The sequence below is a fragment of the Amborella trichopoda genome, chromosome 10 (assembly GCF_054954075.1).
Source record: "Amborella trichopoda isolate Santa Cruz 75 chromosome 10, AtrichopodaSantaCruz75HAP2 v2.0, whole genome shotgun sequence".
Taxonomy (NCBI): domain Eukaryota; kingdom Viridiplantae; phylum Streptophyta; class Magnoliopsida; order Amborellales; family Amborellaceae; genus Amborella; species Amborella trichopoda.
This window is the reverse complement of record NC_142345.1, coordinates 16,093,347-16,120,784: the sequence shown is the minus strand read 5'-3', so window position 1 is coordinate 16,120,784 and position 27,438 is coordinate 16,093,347. Positions and strand designations below refer to the sequence as shown.

Below are 27,438 nucleotides of genomic sequence, written 5' to 3'. Positions count from 1 at the left end.
TGAGCGGGTGCCCTTGATGATGAAAAATATCTTCCAACTATGCATTTCAGAGGTTGAGTCATATTTAGTTTTTATTGCCTCCAGCATTTTCTTTGATGTTTCATGATGTTCGAAAACTTTAATAAGGTCATCTTGCATAAAATTTAACATGGAAGTTTTTGCTATGATGTCATTTTCTAAAAAAAATTGAACTTTTTATTTTCTTCTTCATTTGGTTTATTACCAGCTACTAGTAGATCATATTTTAGTACATATATGATTCGATCTTGGATGAGGAGATATTCCATCTTCCTCTTCCACATCCTAAAATTGTTTCCATTCAATTTTTCAACTTTAGAAAGTTCAGCCATTATAATTCTACTAGCCATTTGCTAAATTTTGTGTGAACATCCTAATAATTTCTAAGTTCTAAAGAAGCTAAATAAGGTACCAAAAATTTAATATTCGGTCAATACTTGTATAGAGAGAGCTGCAATTATTTCATAAAACAATATTAGTTATTAAGTGACGCTTTAAAGAAAAATTGAAATAAGCAATCTCTCAATCTATGAGTAATTACTAGGATTATCAAGGATAAATTTATCTCTTATATTCATTTATTTGGGGTGCAAGAGCAATATCAAGGGTGTGTGAGCCCTTGTAATAGAAGAACAAATATCAAGTACGAGATTCTATAGAAGACTAATCAATTTCAATATCACACCAAGGCAGTATATGCATTAATTGTATTCAAATACAACAAAATAAGTATTCTATAATTATAATTTTTTTTAATAGAAATATCAGCAATATATAAGGCAACAAAATAGCAAACTATGTTTTCCACCCCCTTTTCTATTATTTTTATTTATTTTTTTATTTTTTAAAATATGGAAATATCAACAATACAAAAGCAATGAGCAAAATCAAAATCTTTAGGTCATTTGTTCTCTCGTTAGGGACCGTCGGATACAGATAATTTAAAATAATGGATCCATACTAAAATCAACTCTTATAAGTAGGAGATAATAAAATCAACGCTTAGAAGGCTTTGTAGGTACGCAACAAAGTTTGGAGAGAGAACACGTGGGCTAAAGGTTTGTGATGGGCTGGCATAAATATTTGTTCTTCTTCTTGATATCGATCGAAGAGAGAGAGAGAGGGAGCATTTTGTGGTATGCTCAAATATGCGCTTCCTCTAACATTGAGTTATCCAAAACTCTCCTTAACCCCTTCAAACACGCTTAAAAAAAAACAATTGTCTACATTTGTGATCATCAATACAATGTGGGATCCAATTCCAAACCCCTATTTTTGTGGATGTTGCATAGAGTTCCAATCCCAAAGCCTTATTTTTATGGTTGTTGCAGAGAGTAAATCAAAGTGATCAACTACCCCCATTTTTGTGGATGTTGTAGTGAGTAAATCAAAGTGCTCAACTACCCCTATTTTTGTGGATGTTGCAGAAAGTAAATCAAAGTGATCAACTAAAAAAATTAGGCAGTTAATCCCATAATATAGTATTATATATCCATATCACAACGTATCAGACAAAGCAAAAAACAGAACCGTAACAGGAGCCAAATCACCCTCACAATTCAAACACTAAACCAAATCCATAAAAAATTGGATAGAGGTGATTTGAAATTTATTAATACAAAGGGAGTGCATGCATAGTTATCATTTAATTAATTAACAATGTGAACCAAGATAACATTGTGAACCAAGATAAGATAGCAGCAGGTGATATTTAAAGCACAATTTATACACAAAAAAAAAATTGGGCATATATCGTAACAAACAAATCACTTAAGCTCTATCGTTAAAAAAATTCAGAGTAAAACAAAAAAGAGAAGATGGAACCTGGCTCTGATACCAATGATAGTAAATATTGATGGAGCGTGGATGTGATTAAAACCTGAGATTAGAGAGGAGGTGTCGTGAAGCTGGTGATCGTAGAGCCTGGATTTTAAGAACCCCCTTCACTTTTAGAGAGAGAGAGATAAACTACCTATATATGTTTATAGAGCAAGATCTGTATATTTTTTTCCATTTGTTTTTGTTGTTATCTTCCTCTCTCTGGCTTTCCTTTTTATAAGGAGAAGAAGGGGTTAACAATTGTATTTCTCCAACGGATCTCTGAGAAAAAAGAGGGTCTCCCAAATCTCAGGGATATTCATCCAACGTTCATATAAACATTGGACCATATGAACATGTGATATAATTTTAGATAATTGTAATGAAAAGGGTTCCCTCAATTGTAGGCAAAGACACATAAGGCCTCAGAGCCATACGTGTCAACAAAAAATTCGGAGCAAATGGCAAAATGTTACCCAATTAAGCAATTAAAAACTTAGATTTTTTCTGAATTTCCAATGCAAAGCATATATTGTTTTGCATAATGAAAAAAAAAAAAATTATATATAGGTTGCAACCTTACTTGTAAAAATAAAGCCAATAATCTATACCATCCATTTTATTTGGATGGTATAGATTTGATAATATGTGAAACAATGCACCACTTTTTTATATGTTTTTAGAAAATGTATTAAATTTACACCCCAACTAAAATAATCGGTGGATGGTGTAGAGTATTTTTCTTTACATTTTTATGTTTTTTAGGTAATTCAGTGAGAGAAACATGCCCCTACTGTTTTTTCAAGTAGATTAGGAGTTAACTTGTTTTTAAAAGTATTAATGAGTTGGTATTAGTGGTGAGAATTGAAACCACAACATCGTGACTAGGGTGTGAAGTACTACTACCATGACCCAACCCCTTCACCTAGTGTAGAACATTGTAAACTTACTTTTTATATATAACGTGATCACTTTGTACAAACCCCACCCCTTAAAATGTCACTCGCGATCATGTCTAATTTTGTTTTGTGTTTTTTAAAATACTCCCAAATTAGATCGAATAGTTATAATACATTTGTTGCAAGAGATGAAACTGATCCAAAACTAATAACTATAAGAAAGCAATGTAATTTGGAGCTATTAGTTTTTTACTTTTTTGCTAAATAGTCTCTTTGGAAACTTTTCCAAAATACATAGCCTTGAATTGCTATTTTTATGCCTTTTATAAATAGTTTTGGATTGCTTTTATTCCGCACAAAAAGTATGAATAAAAGTGGTTCGGAACTAATAGTTTTAAATGGAAGTATTTTAAAAGAAAATAAAAAAATTGAAAAAAAATCATGAACGTACAATTTCAATAGAGTGAGTTTATTTTTAGGAAAATTGTTTCATGCGGGTTGGACCGCATTTCTAGAATATGCGGCCCCAAGTTTTAAAGCATGAATCTTAAAGATGGATGCAAATAGGTGGTCCACCTATAAGCAATTGAAACTAACAAACCAAATGTTTTTTTAATAAAATTACTATTTTTAATTTTTAAAATTTATTTATTTTTTCATATTCATGATTATTTTTTTTTGGAAGCAAGCTTTTTTCATGTTCATGATCTCCATGTTAGAGACTACACGACCTTAAAAATTTAGAGATTACACGACCTTAAAAATTAAGTCCAAAAATAGATTTTTAACAGGTGTCTCATTTCTACGTGAACTCGTAGAAACCATGTCTGCACGAAGAAGCCCGATCCGGCCTGTCTGAAGAAACCAGCGTTGATGGTGCGGCTCCAGCCCAGAACTCGTACCGTGCGTTCCGGACGCCGTCCTCTGACTCGAAGCACTGGCGGGCGAGTTGTCCTCATTGAGGGTGGAGAGGAAGCCACGATGTGAGGAGAGAGCTGGGTAGGAGAGGGGCTTGGACCCTCGCTCCAAGAGGAGGACGCGCTGAGAGTTGGGATTGGCGGAGAGGGTGGCGGCGAAGGGGCAGCCGGCGGTGCCGCCACCGACAACGATGTAGTCGTACTCATCTTATGCCGGGGAATTCGGTGGCGTTGAGGGCCAGTTGGACGTACTGTGGTTCAGTTCTCCGCCACCTCTACCTGCAAGAGAGAGAGAGATCTTAGAATTTAGGAGTAAGGAAGTTACTAGAATGCATATGGAGAGAGAGGTTATATGGTTGCAAAAAGGGAATGTGAAGAGGGGTAGAGAGAGGAGTAAAGAACTCTGCTGTAGATGCAATGAAGCGAGAGAAAGAAGATCGAATGATCCTTGTCAAAAAAGATCGAAGATCGAATGGAACGCCTGCATGTCTAGGTAGAAAGCAGAATCCAGAGAGAGAGAAAGATGATCCAACATCGAATGGAACGCCTGCAAGAGAGAGAGAGAAGATTGACCGCCTGCAACTCTAGGGAGAAGGCAGAATCTAGAGAGAGAGAAAGAAGATGGAATGGGACCCCTGCAAGAGAGAAAAAGAAGATCGAATGAAACACCTGCAAGCAAGAGAAAGAAGATCGAAGATCGAATGGAACGCCTGCAAATCTAGGGAGGAGGAATCTAGAGAGAGAGGGAGAGAGGAGCAAAGATCGGTTGGATGTATTTTAACTCAAGAAACAAAGGAGAAATGGTCATGAAAATGCCCGCCAGAGAGAGAATGAAAACAGAGAGGAGTAAAGATCGTGAAAATGCCGGTTAGAGAGAGATTAAAAACAGAGAAAAGATCGAGAAAATGCCTTTGAGAGAGAGATTAAAAACAGAGGAGTAAAGATCGTGAAAATGCCTGTTAGAAAGAGAGATTAAAAACAAAGAGGAGTAAAGATCATGAAAATGCCTTTTAGAGAAAGAGAGATTGAAAATAGAGGGCAGTAAAGATCGTAAAGATCGAGAGAGATAGAGAGAAAAATATGACTAAAGACCGATCAATCTGCCTGTAAATTATGGCATAGGAGTAAAATTGTGTAATCCCTTGTTAGAGAGAGATAAAGAGAGAAGCAGGTGTAGATGAATTAAAATGACATTGGAGAGAGATAGAGAGAGCTGACCTGGTGAGGCTTCAATTTCTCCTCAAGTAACTGCACCAAATGCGTGTTTTAGAGAGAGAAAGAGTTTCTTGGAGGTTGCAGAGAAGGGTATGGATTGTAAGCAGCAGCGAGAGGCTTCTTTTCGCGAGGGTTTCAAGGGTTTGAATTGGGGAGAGACGCAAGAATTCTGGCTCTCTCCCCTCTTGAATCTTGGGTCTTTCTCTCTCCTCGCATTTCCACCGCCCATCTGAGGAACCAGAGCTGTTGGAATGATAACTGTGGTTCCAAGCATAACCAAACAGTGCTGGAAACCGAGTAGAATCGCGTCCGATGCAAAAAGAAAATAAAGAGAAGAACCCAAGTGAGAGAAACACCAATAATGGAGAAATTGAAGAGCAAGAGAGATAAAAACATCGTTTCTCTCTGTAAAAACGAAACTTACGCCAATAAGGGCAACTGGCAACATAGTGCCAGAACAAAACTAACACCTTACACTACTCTAGGATTAATTAAAGAAAAACCTACAACATAGGTTAGCCAAACCATAATGAAAAAAAATAACTAGTTTAAATAAATTAGACATTCTTGTTAACTTCTTCATAATAAATTTAGTGGTTAGCAAAAGACAATGTCACCATCAAAATGAAGCAATGCACGGTTATGAGCAGTAGTTTACATAAGATTATTAAAAACATAAAAAATATGAGGGGAGTTTAGGCAAGGGGGCAAAACCGGCACCGATACTCTCTCAGAACCGGTTCAATTTCACTTGATTACCAATTCTAATCGCCCATTCTTGTTTTAGATCGACGGTTTAAAACATTACATGGAAGACTCACCACCGATCTTTAACGAGCGTCCAAATGGAATTAGTAATCCCGTTCTTGATAATAAATGAGGTGAATGAGCCAAACTTCGATTAACAAAAAGATGGACTCCAAGGAGAATCAATAGATGAAGTTGTAGTTCGATTGTCGTTTTTAGTTATGGTATTTTTTTTGTAATATTTTAATATGTTAATGGATTTTAATTAAATTTTTTATTTTATTATTAAATAAAATTTCTCAAACATAATAGAATGTATATTTCTATTTAAAATTTATTGTACTATAAATTATAAATTTATCAAGCAATTAATTTTTACAAATATAACAAGTTATTAATTTATCTATTTTAATATATTTAACTTAAATATATTTATTACTTATAAATATAGTTAAAATGCTATTTATAAGTTATAAATTATAGCCTATAAATATATAAGCGATGATATATATTTATAACTTATAACTTATAAAATTTAAATTCCTTTTTATAACTTATAATTAGAACACTCTTGAAAAGTAGATTAAGAAATCTACCTGGCTTAAACAATATAATATAAAAAACTTTTATTTTTCAACTTCAACGCAATCAAAGCCTAAAATTCCTGCACCAAAGACATGTCCCTTTAAACTCTATAACGAAATAATATATCGAGTTTAAATAAATTCTACATTCATGTTAACTTCTTTGAAATAAATTTGGCACAAGTTCAGTGGGTAGCACAATATAATGGCAACACAAAAAAGACAAATTGCACTACTTTAAAATTATTTTTTTAAAAAAATAACAATATAGTCCTGCATGACCACAATAAAGAACTTTGATTTTTTAAGTTTTAGGAAATCCAATGCACATGCCCTTTGCAACTCTATAATGAAACAATATGTACAATTCAAATAAATTCTATATTCATATTAAGTTCTTTAAAATAAATTTCACATAAGTTAAGTGACTAGTACAATATAGTGCAACTACAAAAATTAGGTATTCCATTGCTCTAACAGGTAGTTTACAAATGACTTGCTTAGAATAAATTTGATACAGGCTGAGTGGGTTGTACAACATACGGTCACTATAAAAATCACGTATTGTAATATTCTAAGTAGTAGTTTACTCAAGATTGATATAAATACCCATATGTTAATTGAAACCTTAGCAAGCAACATTGGGCCACTATACACGTATTGTAATATTCTAAGTAATAGTTTACTCAAGATTGATATAAATACCCACATGTTAATCGAAACCTTAGAAAGTAGATTAATCATACACTGTTGGGAGATTACTTCATGAATGTAGGATGGACACAAGTTACTTTAAAGGTTCATGAATGTAGGATGGACACAAGTTACTTTAAAGGATCTAGGACTACCTTCATACACAAAAATAGCTTTTAAATAACATAGAACATAGATCATGATTAAGATAGAATAGATGCATTTATAGAGAGAGAAAAAAGATAGAGTGATATTGTAATTAGAAAAATAGATCTACTTACATAAAGAATTTCGAGGGAGAAAGGGCATGGTCAGATATAAAAAGTGATATGCTCTAGAATTTGTTAGAGAGAAAAGACACGGTTAGAAAGTTACCTAATTTAGATTAGACACAAATCACATACAAAGCACATGCACTATGCTAAAGTTGTTGCCTAGTGAAAAACTGTACCATATTAATAATTGGGGAAATTATCACTAATATACCTATATGTTATCATAATAGGAAAAAAAAAACTTAATTTTTCAAAACCTCACCTACACCCTGTCTCACAATTTTCAGCTTTTTTTAGACAAAAATAATCTTCACGATAGTCTTTTTACCGGAAAGAACATTACAGTAATTTAAATACTGTAATAAGTTGAACGAGTATTACGGTAATTAAAATACCGTAATACCTTAAAGTAGTATTACAATAATTTAATTACCGTAATAACATTACGGTAATTTAAATACCGTAATAAGTTGAAGGAATATTACGGTAATTAAAATCAGTGTTCGCAAAACCGGCCAGTCAGAACTGGAAACGGTCGGTTAGACGGGTACCGTAGGGTGCCGATTCCGGTTTTGGCTAGTTTTACGCTACAAGTTGCAACATAAATATTCCAGAAAAAAATCCGCTAAAAAATCGGGCGGTTTTTTAATAACCGGTCCGATTAGGCGTTATAACGGGCGATTTGATGATATAACGGTATAATGAAAATAACGGTCGTTATTTGTAGCAGAGCCCATTATTTTGGCAGAACCCGTGATCCACCATTTTAATAGCCTTTTTTTAAGCTTTTTCCTGCCTTTTTTTTTTTTTTTTTGCTCAATTATTGTACTCTACCTTCAAATATTCTATAAATCCAGAATATTGAATAAAAACTCCAAGATTAAGTCGTTTTTAGCGATTTTTATGTGCGTTTTTTGGTGTTGAGTTTTTTTATGAAAAATCTGCCAATCTAAGGATTTTGGCGTGGTTTTTCATTTTTATTGGATAAAAATTGGGGGATTTTAATGATTAATGAGATACCTATCATTCTAGACTCCTTAGTTCATTAAGATGGAGAGATTTGGAGCTCGATTTTGAGATTGAAGCAAGCAAGGTAAGCTCGAACCAGATTTTTTTTTAATTTTACAGTCTTTTTTAGGATTATTCAGATAATATTTGACTGATATTATTTATTGCATTCAATAAAAGAACGTATTTGAGAACACAAAAAAGATTTGGAGCTCGAGTTTTTGAATTTAGGGTTTCTTGAATAAAAATTGAAGAAATGCATATTTTGTGAGAGTTTTTTCTTAATTTTTCTTTGTTTTAGGATTATTCAGCCTTTTTTTAGGATTATTCATTCTATTTTTTCTTAATTTTTCTTTTTTTTATCTGAGATATAAATTATGAGTTTTGTGAATTGTTATATGAGGTTTAGTCCTCATATTCTTTTTTTAAAAAATTGAATCAATGGTGTTTACTTGGTTCTAGAGCTTGCAATTGCATTTGATGGTTTTTTTGTGTATTATTGATGAAAATATGTTTCTATTCTTGATGTTTGATGGCATCATATTATGTTGTCTATATATGTATTTGCTGATCTTCTGAGATAAATTTCATGTTCAATTGATGGATTATGTTGTCTGCATATAATTTTCGGTTTTTTTTTTTTTTTGTTGGAGCTTTCATGAAAGGAACCTATTACCAACTACTATACAAAGACAGTGCCTTCACAGTTGCAAAATCACAGACTGCTAAGTGTTTCCGTTTTTCTATTCGGTAACCTTGTGCTAGACTGCTTGTGATAAGTTGAGAATCACAGACTGCGGGAAGTCTCAGTATATTGACCTCAATACAACTATTTTCCATCTTTTATATAGTTGTCTATGGCTTGAACCATTGGTTGTAAGAATCTTATTTTCATCATAAAAGCCCACTAAAAAAGCTTAGTACCTTGGTAGATTGTAAATGCAGCAATATCTTTAATTGCAGAAATGCCTGAGGAGTTTTGTTCTCCAATGTACATCTTTATGATGAGAGAACGAGTTGTTTGAAGGGAATAGAAAAGCTAGCAATGCCAGATGAGAGTTGATATAATGCAAAGGCAGCAACATAAATTTGGAAGATTTAGAAAAAAAAAGGAGGAGGAAATCTTGGAGTTGAGAGTAAGAGAAATGGAGTTAGGCTTGTTCATATAATCCTTCTCCTGACCTGCCTTTTGAATTGAAAGAATTGACTTTATCAATCAAGTCTTGGTGAACTACCTTTTAAAAAAAACGAAAATAATAAATACAAAGTATATAATATTCATCCAACGGCACAAAGATGTCACAATCACTTTTAGTTATTATTTTTACTTTTTAAAACTTTGAACCTAGTTAAAGGCAGACTCTGGACCGCCCAATTTGACACTGAAATTTGTGGTAATTCTCTTCACAAAATTGATAAAGTTATGTTGATTCTAATAATCAAGACCTTGATCATTCAGTTCAATCGTATACTTCTAAAACTCGGTCTCAATGTTTGAACCCATTTGTAATGCTTTGGTAGCATAGTTTTGATGGTCATTTCTCACTGTTAATCTTTTGTGATTGTTTTCACAGTTAATTTTTTGAGATGACCAAAGTTTCCTTGTTGTCCTGGTGCTAAACATTAATGCACTTTTTTTTTGGCCTCGAGTTACTTTGGCACGCATCAAAACTAGTCTTCATCATATAATGTTGGGAATGCAGTCATTATTTTTTAGTGCGCAAATGTGCAAGTACTTTTTGCTTTTTTCTTGATTTATATACATGTAAATTAATCTTTGTTGTGATATCGCCATGCGTACAAGGTCCCCTTGGAAGAGTGATATTCCAAATAAATATTTTTTAATAAACTTTTATGTTCAGGACAATTTACAAGAAAGTAATAAGATGAGGAGGGGAGATGTGATGTGGTAGTATGGCACAAAAGTAAATGACAAAAGAAAAGTTCGATGTAATTTTTGTGGCAAGAAAATGGGTGGTGGTATTTATCGGCTAAAAGAACATCTTGCTTGGGTAAAGGGTAATGTCACCGGTTGTAATGAAGTGACAGCAGAAGTAAAACAACAAATGTTTAAATTAATTACAAAAGAAAAAGAAAAAAAGGTACAAAGGGAAAAGGATATAGAGGAGATAGGGAGGGGGTACGAAAGTCCAATAGATGAGGAAGATGACCAAGAAGTAGAATTTGAGGCACAAATAGAACGAGCTAGGATTGCAAGTCTCCAAGAGCATAATTATAGACAAATAGAAATTCACGAGACGTATGGGAGAAGGGATGGTGCATCTAGTAGCTGTCAACCTCAAGAACATGTAGTACCGGGTAGGGGAGGATGTGGGCCTTCATTGCTTAGATCCACATCTAGTAGATTGAGACATAGTTTCACTAATCACCCATCCTCTTATAGTCGGCCATCTAATACTGAATGACATGCACCCATAGATGTGCGAACAATGACCCGTTGGACTTGATCCCCACATGCCACAATATCATCAAAATAAAATAAAATTTCCAGCAGCAGGTGTATTAATAGAAAAGGTGAAAAAGATGATTAGCATATTCTGGTATGCTAATGTACTACCATTTAATTCTGCCAACTCAGACTTCGATCCACCGATGGTAACTACTATAGCTGAGGCAGGGCCAGATGTTAGAGGTCCAACTGCGAAGGAGCTTGCAGGGTCATGTTTAGAAGCTGTTGTTCATGATGTCGATAAGCATATATCACAGTTCAAAGTCTGTTGGCCAAGTACAGGAGTGACCATCATGACTGATGGTTGGAAGGACAAGTCCCATATGTATCTTGTCAACATTTTAAGTTGCCCTAGGGGCATTGTTTACCACTCTACCATTGATTTATCAAGAAAGAGACATACTAGGAGACTGATATGTGCACATTTGGACAAAATTGTAGATGAGGTTGGGCCTAAAAATGTGGTCCATGTAGTGACTGATAATGCTGCGAACTACAAAAAACAAGCTTGTTGCTACTAGAGAGAAGACTCAATCTTTATTGGACTCCATACGTTGCCCATTGTGTTAATTTGATGCTCAAGGATACAAGGAAGCTGAGGAGGGTTAAAACGTGTATTTTGAAGAGCAAGTTGATTGCAAGGCTTATATACAATCACAAGTTCCTCCATGCTTTGATGAGGGAGCATTACATGAGAGAGATTGTCAGGGAGTCCACTACTAGATTTGCTACAACGTTCCTTACGATACAATCGTTATTGGTCCACAAAATAGGATTGAGGTCAACGATACTCTCTAATGAATGACAAACTGATCGAGCAGCAATGAGTCAACTTGAAAAGCAGGTTGAGACCACCCTTCTCGATCGGAGGTTCCGGGCTCGATGTAACAATGTTGTTTCTGTAACTAAACCTCTAGTGTGAGTGTTGAGGTTAAGTGACTCTGATGATAAACCTGCAATGGGGTTTCTATTCGATGCAATGAGACGCGCAAGGGAAGCTATTTGATAATAACATATGGACTAAAGAGACATTGAAGATCGTTGCTCCTAAGTGAAGAGACCAACTACATCGGGATATCCATGCAGCAGAAAATTTATGATTCATTATCGTAATTCATGATTCTTTTCTAACTCTGAGTAAAGCTACAGTAATTAATAATATAACTAACCATGTGCATGATTCTTTCTTAATCCACAAAATTTGTACTCCAATGCCACTTTCGATGATGCAAATATCATGGAGGACGTAAGAAACTGCATCTATAGGTTTGAGCTTTCTATTGAAACTCAGACGGAATGTATGCAGCAGGTAAACCTTAATCAAAACATGTCTGTAATAAAACTTCAGTTTAGAATGATGAATTGCATTTCTATGTAGTACTAATTTCTTGTATACGCATGTTGTTATTTCTAACTTATCATGTACGTGAAAAAAAATGGGGAATTTGCATACAACAATGCCCAAAAAGCAGCGGGAAAATTGCACCCAGGTTAGTTTTAAGTTAAAACTTACAATATTTTAGTACAATATTATTTGTGGGTTTTTTTGTAAATCAATTTATTTTCTATTGTTAAGTATTTCTATGTCTATCTATGTCAGCACAATGGTGGACGATATACAGAATTCGAACAAAGCAATTGCAAAAGATTGCAGCTAGAATTTTGAATCAAACATGTGTTGCTTTGTGCTGTGAGAGAAACTGGAGTACATTTCAGTGGATACACGCCCCGAGGCAGAATAGGTTAAAGACTCAGACGTGGCACAACTTGGTGTACATTAATTACAATGTAAAATTGAGAGAGAGACATATAAGGAGGACCCCCACAAACTATACTCCGATCAACCTTGATTACATCTTCCGGAGGGACCTCGCCGATGAGTGGGTATCACCAAGGACCCCACTACTAGATCAAGATTTTCTTTATGGGGCAGTTGCCGATATGGATTACTATGTGGATGTTGTAGCATCCAATGAAGGAGACATGGCAATGGATATGGATGACGAATATACACAGGATGAAAATGAGGCACAAGATGATGAAGAGACAGATGGGACAATGGAAAAAAACTGACGAGATCCAGTCATCCAGGAATGTGAAGGGGCACAACATCATGCGGTGTCTGATGAACAGGAAGATTTAATAAGATTGGCTCAAGAGGAAGTTGAGGCACGAGGCGTAGAAGTTACTCGACAAGGGAGAGACGAAGCCGTAGCCATCACTGTAACCTGGTTATTCATGATGATGATAATATTGAAGCTGTTGAGAGCCATAACACAAAACAGGGCGGGGGTAACACAGAAGAGGGTGGTGGGGGAGAGCATGAAGGCTGGAAGAGTCTAGGAGACTTTGGCCAAGCGGGTACCACGAGAAATGTTCCTGATTAGCTAGGGGGCACAACTGTGGCATTACAGACTCCTCCAAGCTTTACTCAGATTTTTCGCCCTCTAAACCTTGATAGTGAAACACAGCAATACCATGATTCCCCTTGCCACTCTCATTACTACTAGCCATTTGTTAGTTGGACTTTGTAGTTTCATTAATTGAATTAATGTGAAATTATAAATAGTGTTGCATATTTCATAGTATTCAAATATTAAATTACATAAAAGTTGTTTCAATTTTTTTTTATAAGTAAAATGTATGTAATATAATAGTATACACATAATATGATTTTTTCTATTTTTTTAAAAAAATTTAAAATTTTTTTGGATGTTTTTTCATCTTTTTTTTTAAAAAAAATCTACTTGACCGGTTATTCCTGTTCCGGTTCAAACCACTCCCAGCCCCAAAACCAGTTAACCGTTCCGGTTCGATTTTACGAATTGATATAAATACCCACATGTTAATTGAAACCTTAGCAAGCAACATAGGGCCACTATACAAATCACGTATTGTTATATTCTATGTAGTAGTTTACTCAAGATTGATATAAATACCCACATGTTAATTGAATCCTTAGTAAGTAGATTAATCATACACTATTAGGAGATTACTTCATGGACGTAGAATGGACACAAGTTACTTTAAAGGATCTAGGAATACCTTCATACACAAAAATAGCTTTTTAATAACATAGAACATAGAGCATGATTAAGATAGAAAAGATGCATTTAGAGAGAGAAAAAAGTGATAAAGTGATATTGTAATTGGAAAAATAGATCTAGTTACATAAAAAATTTTGAGGGAGAAAGGGCATGGTTAGATATAAAAGACTTGTATAAGTGATATGCTCTAGATTTTGTTAGAGAGAAAATACATGGTTAGAAAGTTACTTAATATAGTTTAGACACAAATCACATAGAAAGCACATGCACAATGCTAAAGTTGTAGCCTACTGAAAAACTATATCCTATTAATATTTAGGGAAATTATTGCTACAATACCTATATTTTACCATAATCGAAAACAAAAACCCCCAATTTTTCAAAATCTCACCTACACCCTTTCTCACAATTTTCAGCTTTTATTCGACCAAAATAATGTTCACGGTAGTCGTTTTAACGTAAAGAACATTACGGTAATTTAAATACCATAATAAATTGAAGTAGTATTACGGTAATTAAAATACCGTAATATCTTAAAGTAGTATTACGGTAATTAAATTACCGTAATAACATTACGGTATTTTAAGTACCGTAATAAGTTGAAGGAGTATTACGGTAATTAAAATAATGTAATACGTTAAATTAGTATTATGGTAATTTAATTACCGTAATATCGCCCACTCCTCATTAAAAGAATACAAAAGATTTTCTACTCTCTTGGGAGTCTACTATCTATTTACTCCATCGACAAAAATCCATGCTAGCTGTATTTTTCAAATCTCAAATTTTTAGGATATAATCTCTACTACTTAAAGAATAATTTCAGCACAAGAAATTTTCCAAGAAAATTCTTCTGTATATTAGAAAAACCTAACACTTTAAGATTGAATAGAAACTATCCAATTTTCAAAGAGCTAGATTTAAGTGTCATAGAACTCACAATTCAATTCTTTCAAAAATAATTTAGTAATTTTTATATGGTTCTCAAAAGTTTTGAACAAAAACAATATTAAATAGATGTTTTTGAGCGAGGGAGTAGATCCACATCGTGCTTCCATGGAAACATGGATTTTTTGAAAAATACAGCTCCGAAGAAGACTACCGTGAAGGGAGGAGAGGGGTAGCTCTGATATTAACTTTAATTTTGAAGCTTTTCAACCAATAGGAGTTTGGAATTGACCAGGAAAGTATTACAGTAATAAGAATATCGTAAAGACTTCCCCTTACATTACGGAGTGAGGGGTTCTAGGGGCATTTTCTCTCCCTAAGAAATATTTCTCTCTCCTCCTGGGTCATGAAGTTGAAAGCAAAGCAAAAAGACCAAGCCTAAGCTTTAGAATTCTCAAGCTTTTCTTGTTAAGTTCCAACACTTTCAATAGAGATCAAGAGAGAGAGTTACAAATGACTTAAGTTCCTTATATAGACCAACCACAAAAACAATGGTAGAATGCTAAAAAATAACCAAATTATCAAAAAAATACACATTTTATGAATTAAAATATTAATCCCGTTTTTCTATCAAATAACCAAATACCCTTAAGAACTTTTCAACAAAAAAACCCATCCCTTCATGAGGAGCATCTTGTCATTGCTAGGCCTCAAGAGCTTTTTCGGACGTTTACGGTGGCAATTTAAATGATCAAAATCTGTTGGAAAAAATCTTTAAACAATTTGCCCCGATTGTGTTTGATGGAGACACATTCGTTAAGGGTCATTGATCTCTCTTTCATCTTGTGATATTGCTTAACAAAACGTTGAAACAACTCATCCGGAGTTTGATTCAGATATTTTGATACAACCTCTCGGAACCATGTTAAAGCTTGTTTGCAGAGAGAGTGTTGAAACATGGCCTTGAAGCGGTGAGGTTTCTCTTCAAGTGCAGGAACAGTCAATAAGTAAGCAATAATATGATTTTCAGGATCACCTTTCCCGTTGAACTTATTTTCAAACTAAGGGAATTCGAAACCCAAAGGAAGATGCTCGACATCCTTAAGAACATCCTTGACGTAAGATCTTGGAGGAAGTATATTTAGAACTCCAATCTTAGCCAGAGTCTCTTTAAATGTGGTTAATTTACCTTTCAACTGGGTGAGCTCAACTTTCAGGGGTTTTAACCTTAGAGGTCTGTTGGTTTCCCATAATTGATGGCATAATTTGTGATGCGAAGATGCATCAGATATGGGTTACACTAGACTAAAGGAGGTGGGGCCTACGAGATGATTGGAGGATAATATGGGTAAGTTTGAGAAGCGACCTAGATTGGAGGAGTCGAAGGCTGATATGCAGGTGCCGAGGCCTAGAAATAGACAGTCGGGGCCTGGTACACAAGATATCCCCGGTATGGATGACTAGAGGATGGGACTGGAGCCGACTGGTGTGGCTGACTAGGGGGAAACTGCGTTGGAATAAGAGCCGAATAGAGCTCCGGTGATTGATGGTATGGAACTGGGCAGCTTGAAGAGGTTGCACCGGTGGATGACTATACATGACCTGAGGAGGGTCAGGTTTAGATTGATTATGGGATGAATGGTCTTGTGGTCGAGCCGGATCTACAGGAGTTGGAGGAGGAGAAGATTGGTGATGCCGACTCACCGACGAGGTGGAACTCACATGACTTTGTTGGTCACGGGCTAAAGTGGTTCTTTGATTCTGACCTGACTAATGACTCAACAAGGGAAAAACACTATTTGAAGACATTTTTCAGCACCATGGATCCCCGAAGCGGAATAAAACGAAGAAGCCGGTCAATAAAGCCTGACAAACAATGGAAATTTTGATGGTCTTAGAATGACCCCAGAACTGGTCAAGATCTTCATAAAGACTCTTAAAGGTCTCCTGCCAAATTTTATCGCAATCCGACATGTCTAAGGGAGTACAGACTGAGAAACAGTTACAGTAGAATCAACCTCTCACACCCTCAAACAGACCCTTATAATTGGAACCCTACTGTCAATTCATCAAACAGCCCTGGGACCACGGCCAATTAATCCGGCAAGGTTGAAAACCCTCAGGGGTCAAATTTTCGCTTAAACGGACACTCTAAGAAGAAGTTATGGGTAAAAGCTCAAAACAGGAGGAGCCGCATACTATTCCCTTGCAGCCACCCTGCAACTAAACTCCATCAAAGGGACAGTCACGAATAGTGACTTGCGACTCTCATATCTCACTCATCCTGAGTCAGATTGTATTCAAATATTGTGAGCATGTTCGTCTCGTCAAGACTGGCGGTTTGATATATGGCACGCCCCATGACGAGGCCTGAGCAAGGAGAAAAGTTAGAGAGAAGTTGTAGATCCGTGAATAAAGTTGCAGGAAATCAGCAGCAACACGCCTCGCTCGAGCGTCCAAATCAGGACCCTCACAAACCCGATCGACATGAAACCAATTGCATCGTGTGCGTAAGGTCAATGGCTATCACTGGTTAAAACCTCGTGAATGATAAATGGTCAGATTTCACACATGAAACAGATGGAGTGGTTGTAAATTTCGACGCCAAAATTCCAGATTTCGGCCAAAACTCAAAAGTTGTGAAATCTTTGTCCGGGCATGAAATCGACCTACGTTTGTTGCCACGCGATCGCGATGACATGCTCAGTGTGATCCAACAAAGGAATCACGGAAAAACATCAAGAAACGAACACATTATCAATCCGAAGTTTGCAAGATTCATCCAAATATCAAGTCACATGATATTGGCTTAAAAACGAGATCCATGGCTCGAAGTTGGTATCAAATCGATCGCCATGCCGAGCTCAACAATAAAACAATCATCTTTTGGACAAACGGGCACCAGAGTAACCCCGGATCATCCACGAAAGATCACGCACATTCTAGGGCAACAGCATGAACTGTTTTGGGATTCCATGAATTGTTAGGAAGGACTCATTTTGCACCCTATTATCTTATTTTATTTAGATCAATTAAATCTTAATTTTCAACAAATAGTTTTAATTTTGATCAATCCACTCATGTTTAGGCAAAACTCTATAGATATCATGTACTATCCTTGTACATAGAGAGAGTTTTGCTTAATAAAATTTCCATCTCTTTTTATTCTTGGGTCAAGTTTTGAGAGAGACAGAAAGGAGAGAGAAAATTTTAGGTCGGTATCCGTGGGCTTAAGGTAAATTTTTTTCTCTCTCTTCTTTTATTTCCTCTCTTCTTCTCTCTCTTCTCCTTTGTCCGAGTTTTTCTCAGAGGCCATGCACGGCAGTGGCAGTGCCATGCATGCCTCTTTCTTTCCTTCCATGTGATTTCGCCGGTCGTGCATGGCGATGGTAGCACCATGCGCGAGTTTCTTTCCCCCTCTCTTCGTTCATTTCTATCTCTCAACGAAGTTCGCAGACAGCGCTGCTCTTCGTTTTCCGCAGGTGTATCCTTGGCGTCTCGCATAAGCGCAGACGGCGATGCCCATTGCTGCCCGCAGGGGTCTCATCCCGTTGCGCACCTATCATAGACGACGATGCCTATCGCCACCTGCGAAGGCTTGCGACAATACCTATTACCGTTCGCAGGCTTCTCTTGCATCCCGCGCCTATTGCAGACAACGATGCCTATCGCTGTCCGCGAGCTTGTCTCTTACACCTGTGCCTATCACAGACAGTGAGGCCTATTGCCGCCCGTAAAGGGTCGTGGAGATGCCTATCGCTGTCCACGAGCTTCTTTCGTGCGCTTGGTGCCTATCGTCCTCCGCAGGCTTCTCTCGCATCCCATGCTTATCGTCGTGCACTTCACAAGAAGCTATCGCTGCCCACGGAGGGATGTGCTGCCTTCTCGTGTTGCCAATGACGATGCCTAACGTCGTCTAAAGTTCTTTGCCTTCCCCTTTCGCCGTGAGAAGCAGTGTTCAACGCTCTCTAGGGCTGCGACACTCTTACTCCACGGCTGTGGGTGCGATCTTAATGTCGTCGAGACCCTCCCTCTTCGTCGTCCCGCACCTTCTCTTCGTTCTATTTTCTTCTATTTTCTCCTCATTCTTGCTTGACTAAAGGACATACTCAGTCTAGCACTGTCATAATGGTCTGGCTGTCGAGCAATATTGTCGTCGTATTAGTCCTGAGTACCATGCTCGTCTTGCTACCACATCAGATTAGGACAGTCATATCGACATTGGTTTTGAGTAGTATTGTCGTCGTGCCGGTTTGAGTTACTGTGCCCCATCATGCTACCACTCCGAGTCGATCACTGTACTGGTCCAACTATCATGATAGTCTCATCGCCTTATCAAGTCCTCTACTCTTTTCTTTCTTTATTCGAACATTCTTCTTCATCACCATAACGTCTCATCTTCTCTGCCATATGGATGTCCATTACCCTATGACAAGGGTAGGTCCTTCAACCCACTTGTCTTGTAAGTTAACCATGATAGTGTTGTGCAGAAAACAAGGAGATTGTAGGTCAAAGGAGGAGATTCCGAACCAACTGAAGTAGCTGAGGGCTTTCCGTCGTGATATAAGAGAGCTCCCGCGCGAGTCAACCTGAGTAAGTCATGGACCCAGGTGAAGTTGGTCCCCACCTCACGAATAAGATTCCTCTCACTAATTGGGCATCTACCCTTGTTCTAAGAACAAGGTTCCCGAGATAGCGATCTCAGGTCCTGGGTCTTGTGAACCTGATCATCTAGATCAGGGGAGGCGAGATAGAGGCATCCGACCACACGCCTCAAGAAAGCTTTGACCTTGGGTAAGTTCTTAGGACACTCGGTTGGAAGGGACTCGTAGTCCATAGAATTGTGTAAGGATGAACCTTGAGGAAAAGAGGCATGTCTTGAAGAACTCTTAGATTTAAGTGAAGATGTCTTACTCTCTAGTTTTCCTTGGTGGCTAGCCTTGCTTGAGTTAGATTTAGAAATTTGTGGGTGGTGTGCTCCTAATTGGGCAGTATATTCTTTAAACATAGACTTAGAAGATGAGGTGGGTTCAACCCTGATTCTTTAGTTTCGGGTCGAATGCTCTAACTGTTTTGAGTAGCTCGAGCTATATAAACTTGCTGCACTCCACGGTTTGGCGGGACTACAGATGGGTTAGCTTGGCTTAGCCCTGAGTGTGGGATTATGGAGCCACTGAAACTCGATATCGACTGACTTGAGACACGGTAGACCTAGGGAACTGAGCCATAAGTTCTTGTAAATTTGATATCTGCTCAAATCTTAGCAAAAGTTTAGTTACTATTGAAAAAGTAGAGAGAGTGGGGTCGTTTGAATTATAGTCTCAAAAAAATCTTAAAATCTATATAGATCTGGGTTTTTGTTGAGTCCATTGGCAGTGCCAGCTCCAAATCCGTATTCTGTCCTAAAAAATTCTTCTAAATTTAATTAAATATAATGATGAACTAATTTACATAAAAAATCAACTAAAGCAGAGAATTTAATGAATAAAAACAAGTTAAATTAAGAAAAAAAATATATACGTTCCTTTAGGGACCCGAAACCCGGAGTTTCAGGCTTGGATCAGGCCGCTCTTTTGATTTGTGCTACCATATCATTGTTTGTATGCAAGTCTAAGGTTCCTAAGTCAGGGGAAAAAGTTGAGAATTTTAGTTAGGGTCAACCTAAGCTTTTCTTAAGATTGAAGGAGAATTTTCTTAGTTTTCTAAAGGTTTAGGGATCTTCTAATGTTGAATATGATTTCTAAGATTTTCTATTTTTTGGGATATTTTCTAATTTTTTAGGAATTTTCTAAAGGGTTTTCCTTTTTTTGGCTTTTTTTCTACTTTTGGTAATGAGGAATTTCTTTCTTTTTTTGGACTCTTTTTCTTCCTCCATTTGGGCTAATGAGAGGGGATATTTATAAGATTCAATTGGCTATTTTTCTTATTTTTTTGGAATTGTTTCGAAATTTTGTGGATTTATGTTAAAGTTTTAGCCTTATTTAATCCAAGAAAACGTCTTTACTGCTTCATAAAATGCGTTGACTGCATCATCAGGTTACGTCTGCATCATCAAGCTGTGTCTGTATCATCAAGCCGCGTATGGACCTTCTGAGCCACATTGCAGCGCGGTCCGTGGCCCCGACACTTGGGTCTCACATGGACTAAATTGTCATTTGTTATATCGTTTTATCCATAAGCCCGATTCTGGCAAATCTTGGACCTTTGGAAAGACCTCAGGCTCTACTTCAATTTGGGTAGTTTTAGAGCAATTAAATTGGTTTTAGGTTTCCTATAGTCTACTAGGGTTTGTATGGTCCTTTTAAGACCAGAATTGAGGTTTTTAGGAGTTCCCTTAACCAGACTTTCAAGTGGATGTCTACAAATTACAAATTAGATTTTTGTTTTCTAACTTATTTTTATGTTGATATAGGAATAGGACATGGGTAGTCGACTCCCGCTTCTTTAAGTTAGATATCTAAGGTTTTCTACCTATTCATAATTCTTAAGGGGTATAATCTATTGCATTAGTTGGAACCCTATTAAGAATATACATGGATGTACTTATTGCTTCTTTCCAAAAGGTCTTGGGTAGATTAGAATGAGCCATCATGGATCTAGTCATTTCTAACAGGGTTCTATTATGCCTTTCAGGTATTTCATTTTGTTGTGGCCTATAAGGCATAGTGTGTCTTTTAATACCATATTCTTAACAATACGTATTGAAAGCTTCGGATGTGTATTCACCTCCCATATTAGTTCTAAGAACTTTAATGTTCCTATCCAATTGGTTTTCTACTTCTTTTTTATATATTTTATATTTTTCTAAAGCTTCTGATTTATGGTGGATCAGATAAACATATCCAAATCTAAAAACATCATCAATAAATGTGATGAAGTATGACATCCCTCTACAAGTTTTAACATTGAATGGCCCACAAGAGACTAAATGTACCACATTTAGCCCTCGCCCCTTTATTGAATGATTTCTTAGTCATTTTTTCAAACAAGCAATACTGATAGGTTGGAAATTCGACATTATTTAGATTTAGAATAAGACATTTTTTATTAATAATTTTTTTTTTTTTTTTCCTATGTGGCCAAGCCTAAGATGCCAAGTATATGCATCAACAACCATTACACAATCAACATAACCAGAATAAGTTGAATTTTATTATCAGTTTTCTCATTTACATGAAGAACGAACAAGTTGTGGTAATCAACCAAGTGTCCGCAAGCATAAATTTGTTCACGCTTTCCGATTGATACTTTCAACGATCGGAAGTGGACTTCAAAACCATTTTTAATGAGGAAGGGGACAGATACAATATTTCGTCTCATACAAAAGACAAAATATACATCAGTTAATACAAGGTTGATTGTCCCTACATACAACCTACAAGTTCCTAAACCTAATACATCATAATAAGTGTTATTCCCCATGTAGATGTATTTCTCCCTAGCTTTTATTTCTTTGAAGTCCTCAAAGAGGCCTTTTGAGGTTACAATATGTCGATTAATGCTTGAGTCTACCCCACCATCCATTGATGTCATGGTGTACCATCAGGCACTCAGAAACCACACAAACAACTTCACGCATCTTACTTCCATTTTTGCTATTTTTTGAATTTTATGGGTTTCTATTATGTGGGCAGAGGTTCTTAAAGTGACCTAACTAACCACATAAGAAGCATTTTGGTGGTCATAGTTTAGAATCTTGATTGTAGGACTTAGTTCCATTATGTTTGAACCTATTGTTCCTTTTATTGAACTTTCCTTGAAATTTAGGCTTGGGTTGGCTAGTTTTGGAAGGTCCTTGAGCAAGCATGTGCTCACTCCTTTTATCTTTGTTCATATGTTCTTGTTCTAAGGCTAGTTGCATAGGTAGGTCCCCTAATGTAAGACATTTGACATTCAACCTAAGTGTAATTGTTACCATCTTTCAAGAAGGTGGAAAGCTATTTATGATTGTGGAAACTTACATGCGCTCAAGGACTTCATTCCCAGCAATGGCTAAGTCCTTAGCCATAACAAGCATTTTTTTTACATGTTCCACTACATTATTACTCTCTTTCATTTTGAATGAGTTCTATTGCTCTAAAAGCAATTGGAGGTGTGTGTTGTGCTGGAGGACTTGGCTTCCAATGTACCACGGTGACAAGGCCTCCTCATTTGCCTTCACTCTTGGCCCCCATAAGGCATCCTCGTCCATGGCTATCGTCGCATGCAACTCAATGCCACGTGAGATCATCGTCGTGTATGACTCAATGCCACATCGACCACCGACGAGAGCAGCTCATTGTTTCGCGCTACCATCAGCACGAGCAGGCCAACGCCGCATGAGACCATTACTGAGAGCGGCATGCTCCCAAGCATGGCTATCGCCGTGCGCAGCCTAGAGACGTGTGGAGGCAGCATTGCATGCGACTTAATGACACCCATACCCTTGTTGTGCCATGAATTCCCACCGTCCCCAATTCCCAAGGGGCATTAACCCTTGTCCTTCTTCAATTTCCCCAAAAATTACGTCATCACCCATATTGAACGATAGGTCAAGGCGAGCTGCGCTTGAGATGAAGTTCTGTAAGATCGGTGGTGGAGGAAGGGATCTGAGGAATTCTTCCTCAACTAGTGGCTGAGGATGATGATTCCTTCGACGAGCTGACCTAGGTGCTTGTCGTCTCCTTCCGGATCCCTGAGGGGTGTTTGGACTGCCCTATCGGGCTCGTGAGTAGTCCTAGATTGGTGGACTGCCTCACATTTCTGGGATTTGAGCCTACTTCGCCCATGGTAGACTTCCTAGGGTTGAGAAGTCGAGGGCAATGAAGGGTCCAAAGTATGTTCATGAAGGGCCTGTAGTGGGGCTTTCTCTCGAACGGGAGCGACGGCTTGGAAGTGCTCCCGGAGAACAGCGCAGACGATGTGGCGTTCCTGGACTTTCTTCGTGCTTATGGCTTCAAACCCGGAGCATTCCTTCAGTTCGTGGCCCCAAACTTGGCGATAAGGGCACCAGAGGTTTTTCGTACCGTATGCAAGGCGCTTAGGCTGCCCAATGGAGTCACCAAGCTGGTTAGGTGCCTTGATCTCACCCTCCGGATCTAGATGATCTAGGGCACATATCTCGGGTTTCTAGTGAACTCGAGATTTGAGATCGCTCTCTCGGAACCTCGCTTAAGAGTAAGGGCAAGTATACCAACCGATGAGAGAGGAATTTAAGGTGGATTCGGGACTTACTCGGGCTGGCTCGCGTGGGCACCCTCTTAGATCATGTCGGAAAGCTCCCCAGCTGCTTTAGCTGGTTCAAAATCGCCTCTTTTGACATGTAATCTCTTTGTTTTTTTGCATAACACTACTATAGTTAATTTGCAAGACTAGTGGGCCAAAGGGGCCCACCCTTCTCTTAAGGCAATGCACATTCGTGTACCTAAGAATGTGAGAGGTTAGAATGATAGAGCAGAAGGTTCGAGCAAAGGTTGGAGAGAGAAGAAAACTTGATGAAGGGACAAGACTAGCTTGATAGTTGGACAGTGACCAACTCGGAGTGGTGGCAAGATGGGCATGGTACTCAAGACCAGCACGACGGCAAGACTACGCAAAACCGAGGCCGATATGGCAGTGCTAAGCTAAGTTAACCCTCAATAAATTGAGAAGAGGAGAGAACAAAGAGAAGGCACGAGACGGTGGTGGGATAGGGTCCCAACGACAATGGTTATCGCCGTTGGCATCATGAGAAGTCACCGCATCCCTTGCGCGTGGCGGTAGTTTCTGATAAGGCTTACGACGATAGCTCTAACGTGAGACACACGTCGTTGGATGTGGAACACAAGAGAAACCCACGGATGGTAATAAGCATCGTCGTTAGCACGTGAGAAGGCAACACGTCCCTTGCGGACAACGATAGCTTCTGGGAAGGCGCACAATGATAACTTCTTATAAGTCACGCGGCAATTACCTATCATGGGGTGCACAACGATGGGTGTCGGACACAAGGAATGCTTGCGCATAGTGATAGGCGCAGAGAGGCGCAAAAGAAGCCTGATTCTAGAGGAGAGCTTGCACATCGAAAATGTAGCTCTAGTTATAGGTTATGTTTCAGGGTGCTAAAGGTTGATTTTGTCAGAACGGTTTCTCAGTTTGCACTGCGTTCGACATATCAGATTGCGACAAAACTTGGCATGAGACTTTTGATAGTCTTTATGAAGATCTTGACCAGTTTTAGGTCTATTATGAGACTGTCGGGATTTCCACTGTTTGCTAGGGTTTTATTGAGCAGGGGCCCATGATGATAAAAAATATCTTCCAACTGTGCGTTTCAAAGGTTGATTCATATTTAGTTTTTAATTCCTCCAGCATTTTCTTTGATGTTTCATGATGCTCGAAAAGTTTAATAAGGTCATCTTGCATAAAATTAAACATGGAAGTTTTTGCTATGATGTCATTTTCTAAAAAAAATTTAGCTTTTTATTTTCTTCTTCATTTGGTTTATTACCAGCTATTGATAGATCATCTTTTAGTACATATATGATCGATCTGGGATGAGGAGATATTCCATCTTCCTCTTCCACATCCCAAAATTGTTTACATTCAATATTTTCAACTTTAGAAAGTTCAGCCATTACAATTCTACTAGCCATTTGCTAAGTTTTGTGTGAACATCCTAATACTTTCTAAGTTTTAAAGAAGCTAAATAAGGTACCAAAAATTTAATATTCGGTCAGTACTTGTACAGAGAGAGCTGCAAATATTTTATAAAACAATATTAGTTATTAAGTGATGCTTTAAAAAAAAATTGAAATAGGCAATCTCTCAATCTATAAGTAATTACTACGATTATCAAGGATAAAATTACCTCTTATAGTTATTTATTTGGGGTGCAAGAGCAATATCAAGGGTGTGTGAGCCCTTATAATAGAAGAGCAAATATCAAGTATGAGATTCTATAGAAGACAAATCAATTTCAATATCACACCAAAGCAGTAAGTGCATTAATTGTATTCAAATACAACAAAATAAGTATTCTATCATTATAATTTTTTCTAATCGAAATATCAGCAATATATAAGGCTAAAAAATAGCAAAATATGTATTCCACCCCCTTTTCTATTTTTTTTTATTTTTTTATTTTTTAAAATATAAAAATGTCAACAATACAAAAGCAATGAGCAAAATCAAAATCTTTAGGTCATTTGTTATCTCATTAGGGACCGTCAGATATAGACAATTTAAAATAATGGATCCGTACCAAAATCAACTCTTATAAGTAGAAGATAACAAAATCAACGCTTAGAAGGGTTTGTAAGTGCGCAACAAAGTTTGGAGAGAAAACACGTGGGCTAAAGGTTTGTGATGGGCTGGCATAAATATATGTTCTTCTTCTTGATATTGATCGAAGAGAGAGAGAGAGAGAGAGGGAGCATTTTGTGGTATACTCAAATATGTGCTTCTTCTAACATTAAGTTATCCAAAACTCTCCTTAACCCCTTCAAACACGCTTAAAAAAAAACAATTGTCCACATTTGTGATCATCAATACAACGTGGGATCCAATTCCAAACCCCTATTTTTGTGGATGTTGCATAGAGTTCCAATCCCAAACCCCTATTTTTATGGTTGTTGCAGAGAGTAAATCAAAGTGATCAACTACCCCTATTTTTGTGGACGTTGCAGAGAGTAAATTAAAGTGATCAACTACCCCTATTTTTGTGGATGTTGCAGAAAGTAAATCAAATTGATCAACTAAAACATTAAGCAGTTAATCCCATAACATAGCATTATATATCCATATCACAACGTATCAGACAAAGCAAAAAACAGAACCGTAACAAGAGCCAAATCACCCTCACAATTCAAACACTAAACCAAACCCATAAAAAATTGGATAGAGGTGATTTGAAATTTATTAATACAAAGGGAGTGCACGCATACTTATCCTTTAATTAATTAACAATGTGAACCAAGATAACATTGTGAACCAAGATAAGATAGCAGCAGGTAATATTTAAAGCACAATTTATACACAAAAAATAAATTGGGCATATATCGTAACAAACAAATCACCTAAGCTCTATCGTTAAAAAACTTCAGAGTAAAAAAAAATAAGGAAGATGGAATCTGGCTCTGATACCAATGATAGTAAATATTGATGAAGCATGGATGAGATTAAAACCTGAGATCAGAGAGGAGGTGCCGTGAGGCTGGTGATCGCAGAGTTTGGATTTTAGGAACCCCCTTAACTTTTAGAGAGAGAGAGAGATATAAACTGCCTATATATGTTTACAGAGCAAGATCTGTATATTTTTTTTCTTTTGTTTTTGTTGTTATCTTCCTCTCTCTGGCTTTCCTTTTTGTAGGGAGAAGAAGGGGTTAACAATTGTATTTCTCCAACGGATCTTTGAGAAAAAAGAGGGTCTCCCTAATCTCAGGGATATTCATCCAACGTTCATATAAACATTGGACTACGTGTCAACAAAAACTTCGGGGCAAATGGCAAAATGTTACCCAATTAAGCAATTAAAACACTTAGATTTTTTCTGAATTTCCAAGGCAAAGCATATATTGTTTTGCATAATGAAAAAAAAAAAAATTATATATAGGTTGCAACCTTACTTGTAAAAATAAAGCCAATAATCTACACCATCCATTTTATTTGGACGGTACAGATTTGATAATATGTGAAACAATGCACCACTTTTTTATATTTTTTTAGAAAATGCATTAAATTTACACCCCAACTAAAATAATCGGTGGATGGTGTAGAACATTTTTCTTCACGTTTTTATGTTTTTAGGTAATTCAGTGGAAGAAACATGCCCCTACTGGTTTTTCAAGTAGATTAGGAGTTGACTTTTTTTTAAAAGTATTAATGGGTTGGTGTTAGTGGT

At 37.0% G+C, this 27,438-nt stretch overlaps 1 long non-coding RNA gene across 1 annotated transcript; it reads right to left on the bottom strand.

The window, feature by feature from the left end:
* Positions 1-2,585: 2,585 nt before the first annotated feature.
* Positions 2,586-26,909, bottom strand: LOC148780066 (uncharacterized). Its single transcript, XR_016043233.1, has 3 exons — positions 26,724-26,909; positions 4,871-5,153; positions 2,586-4,287 (listed from the first exon to the last, which is right to left on the bottom strand). It is a non-coding gene; the product is annotated as an uncharacterized LOC148780066 (long non-coding RNA).
* Between the last annotated feature and the right edge of the window lie 529 nt (positions 26,910-27,438).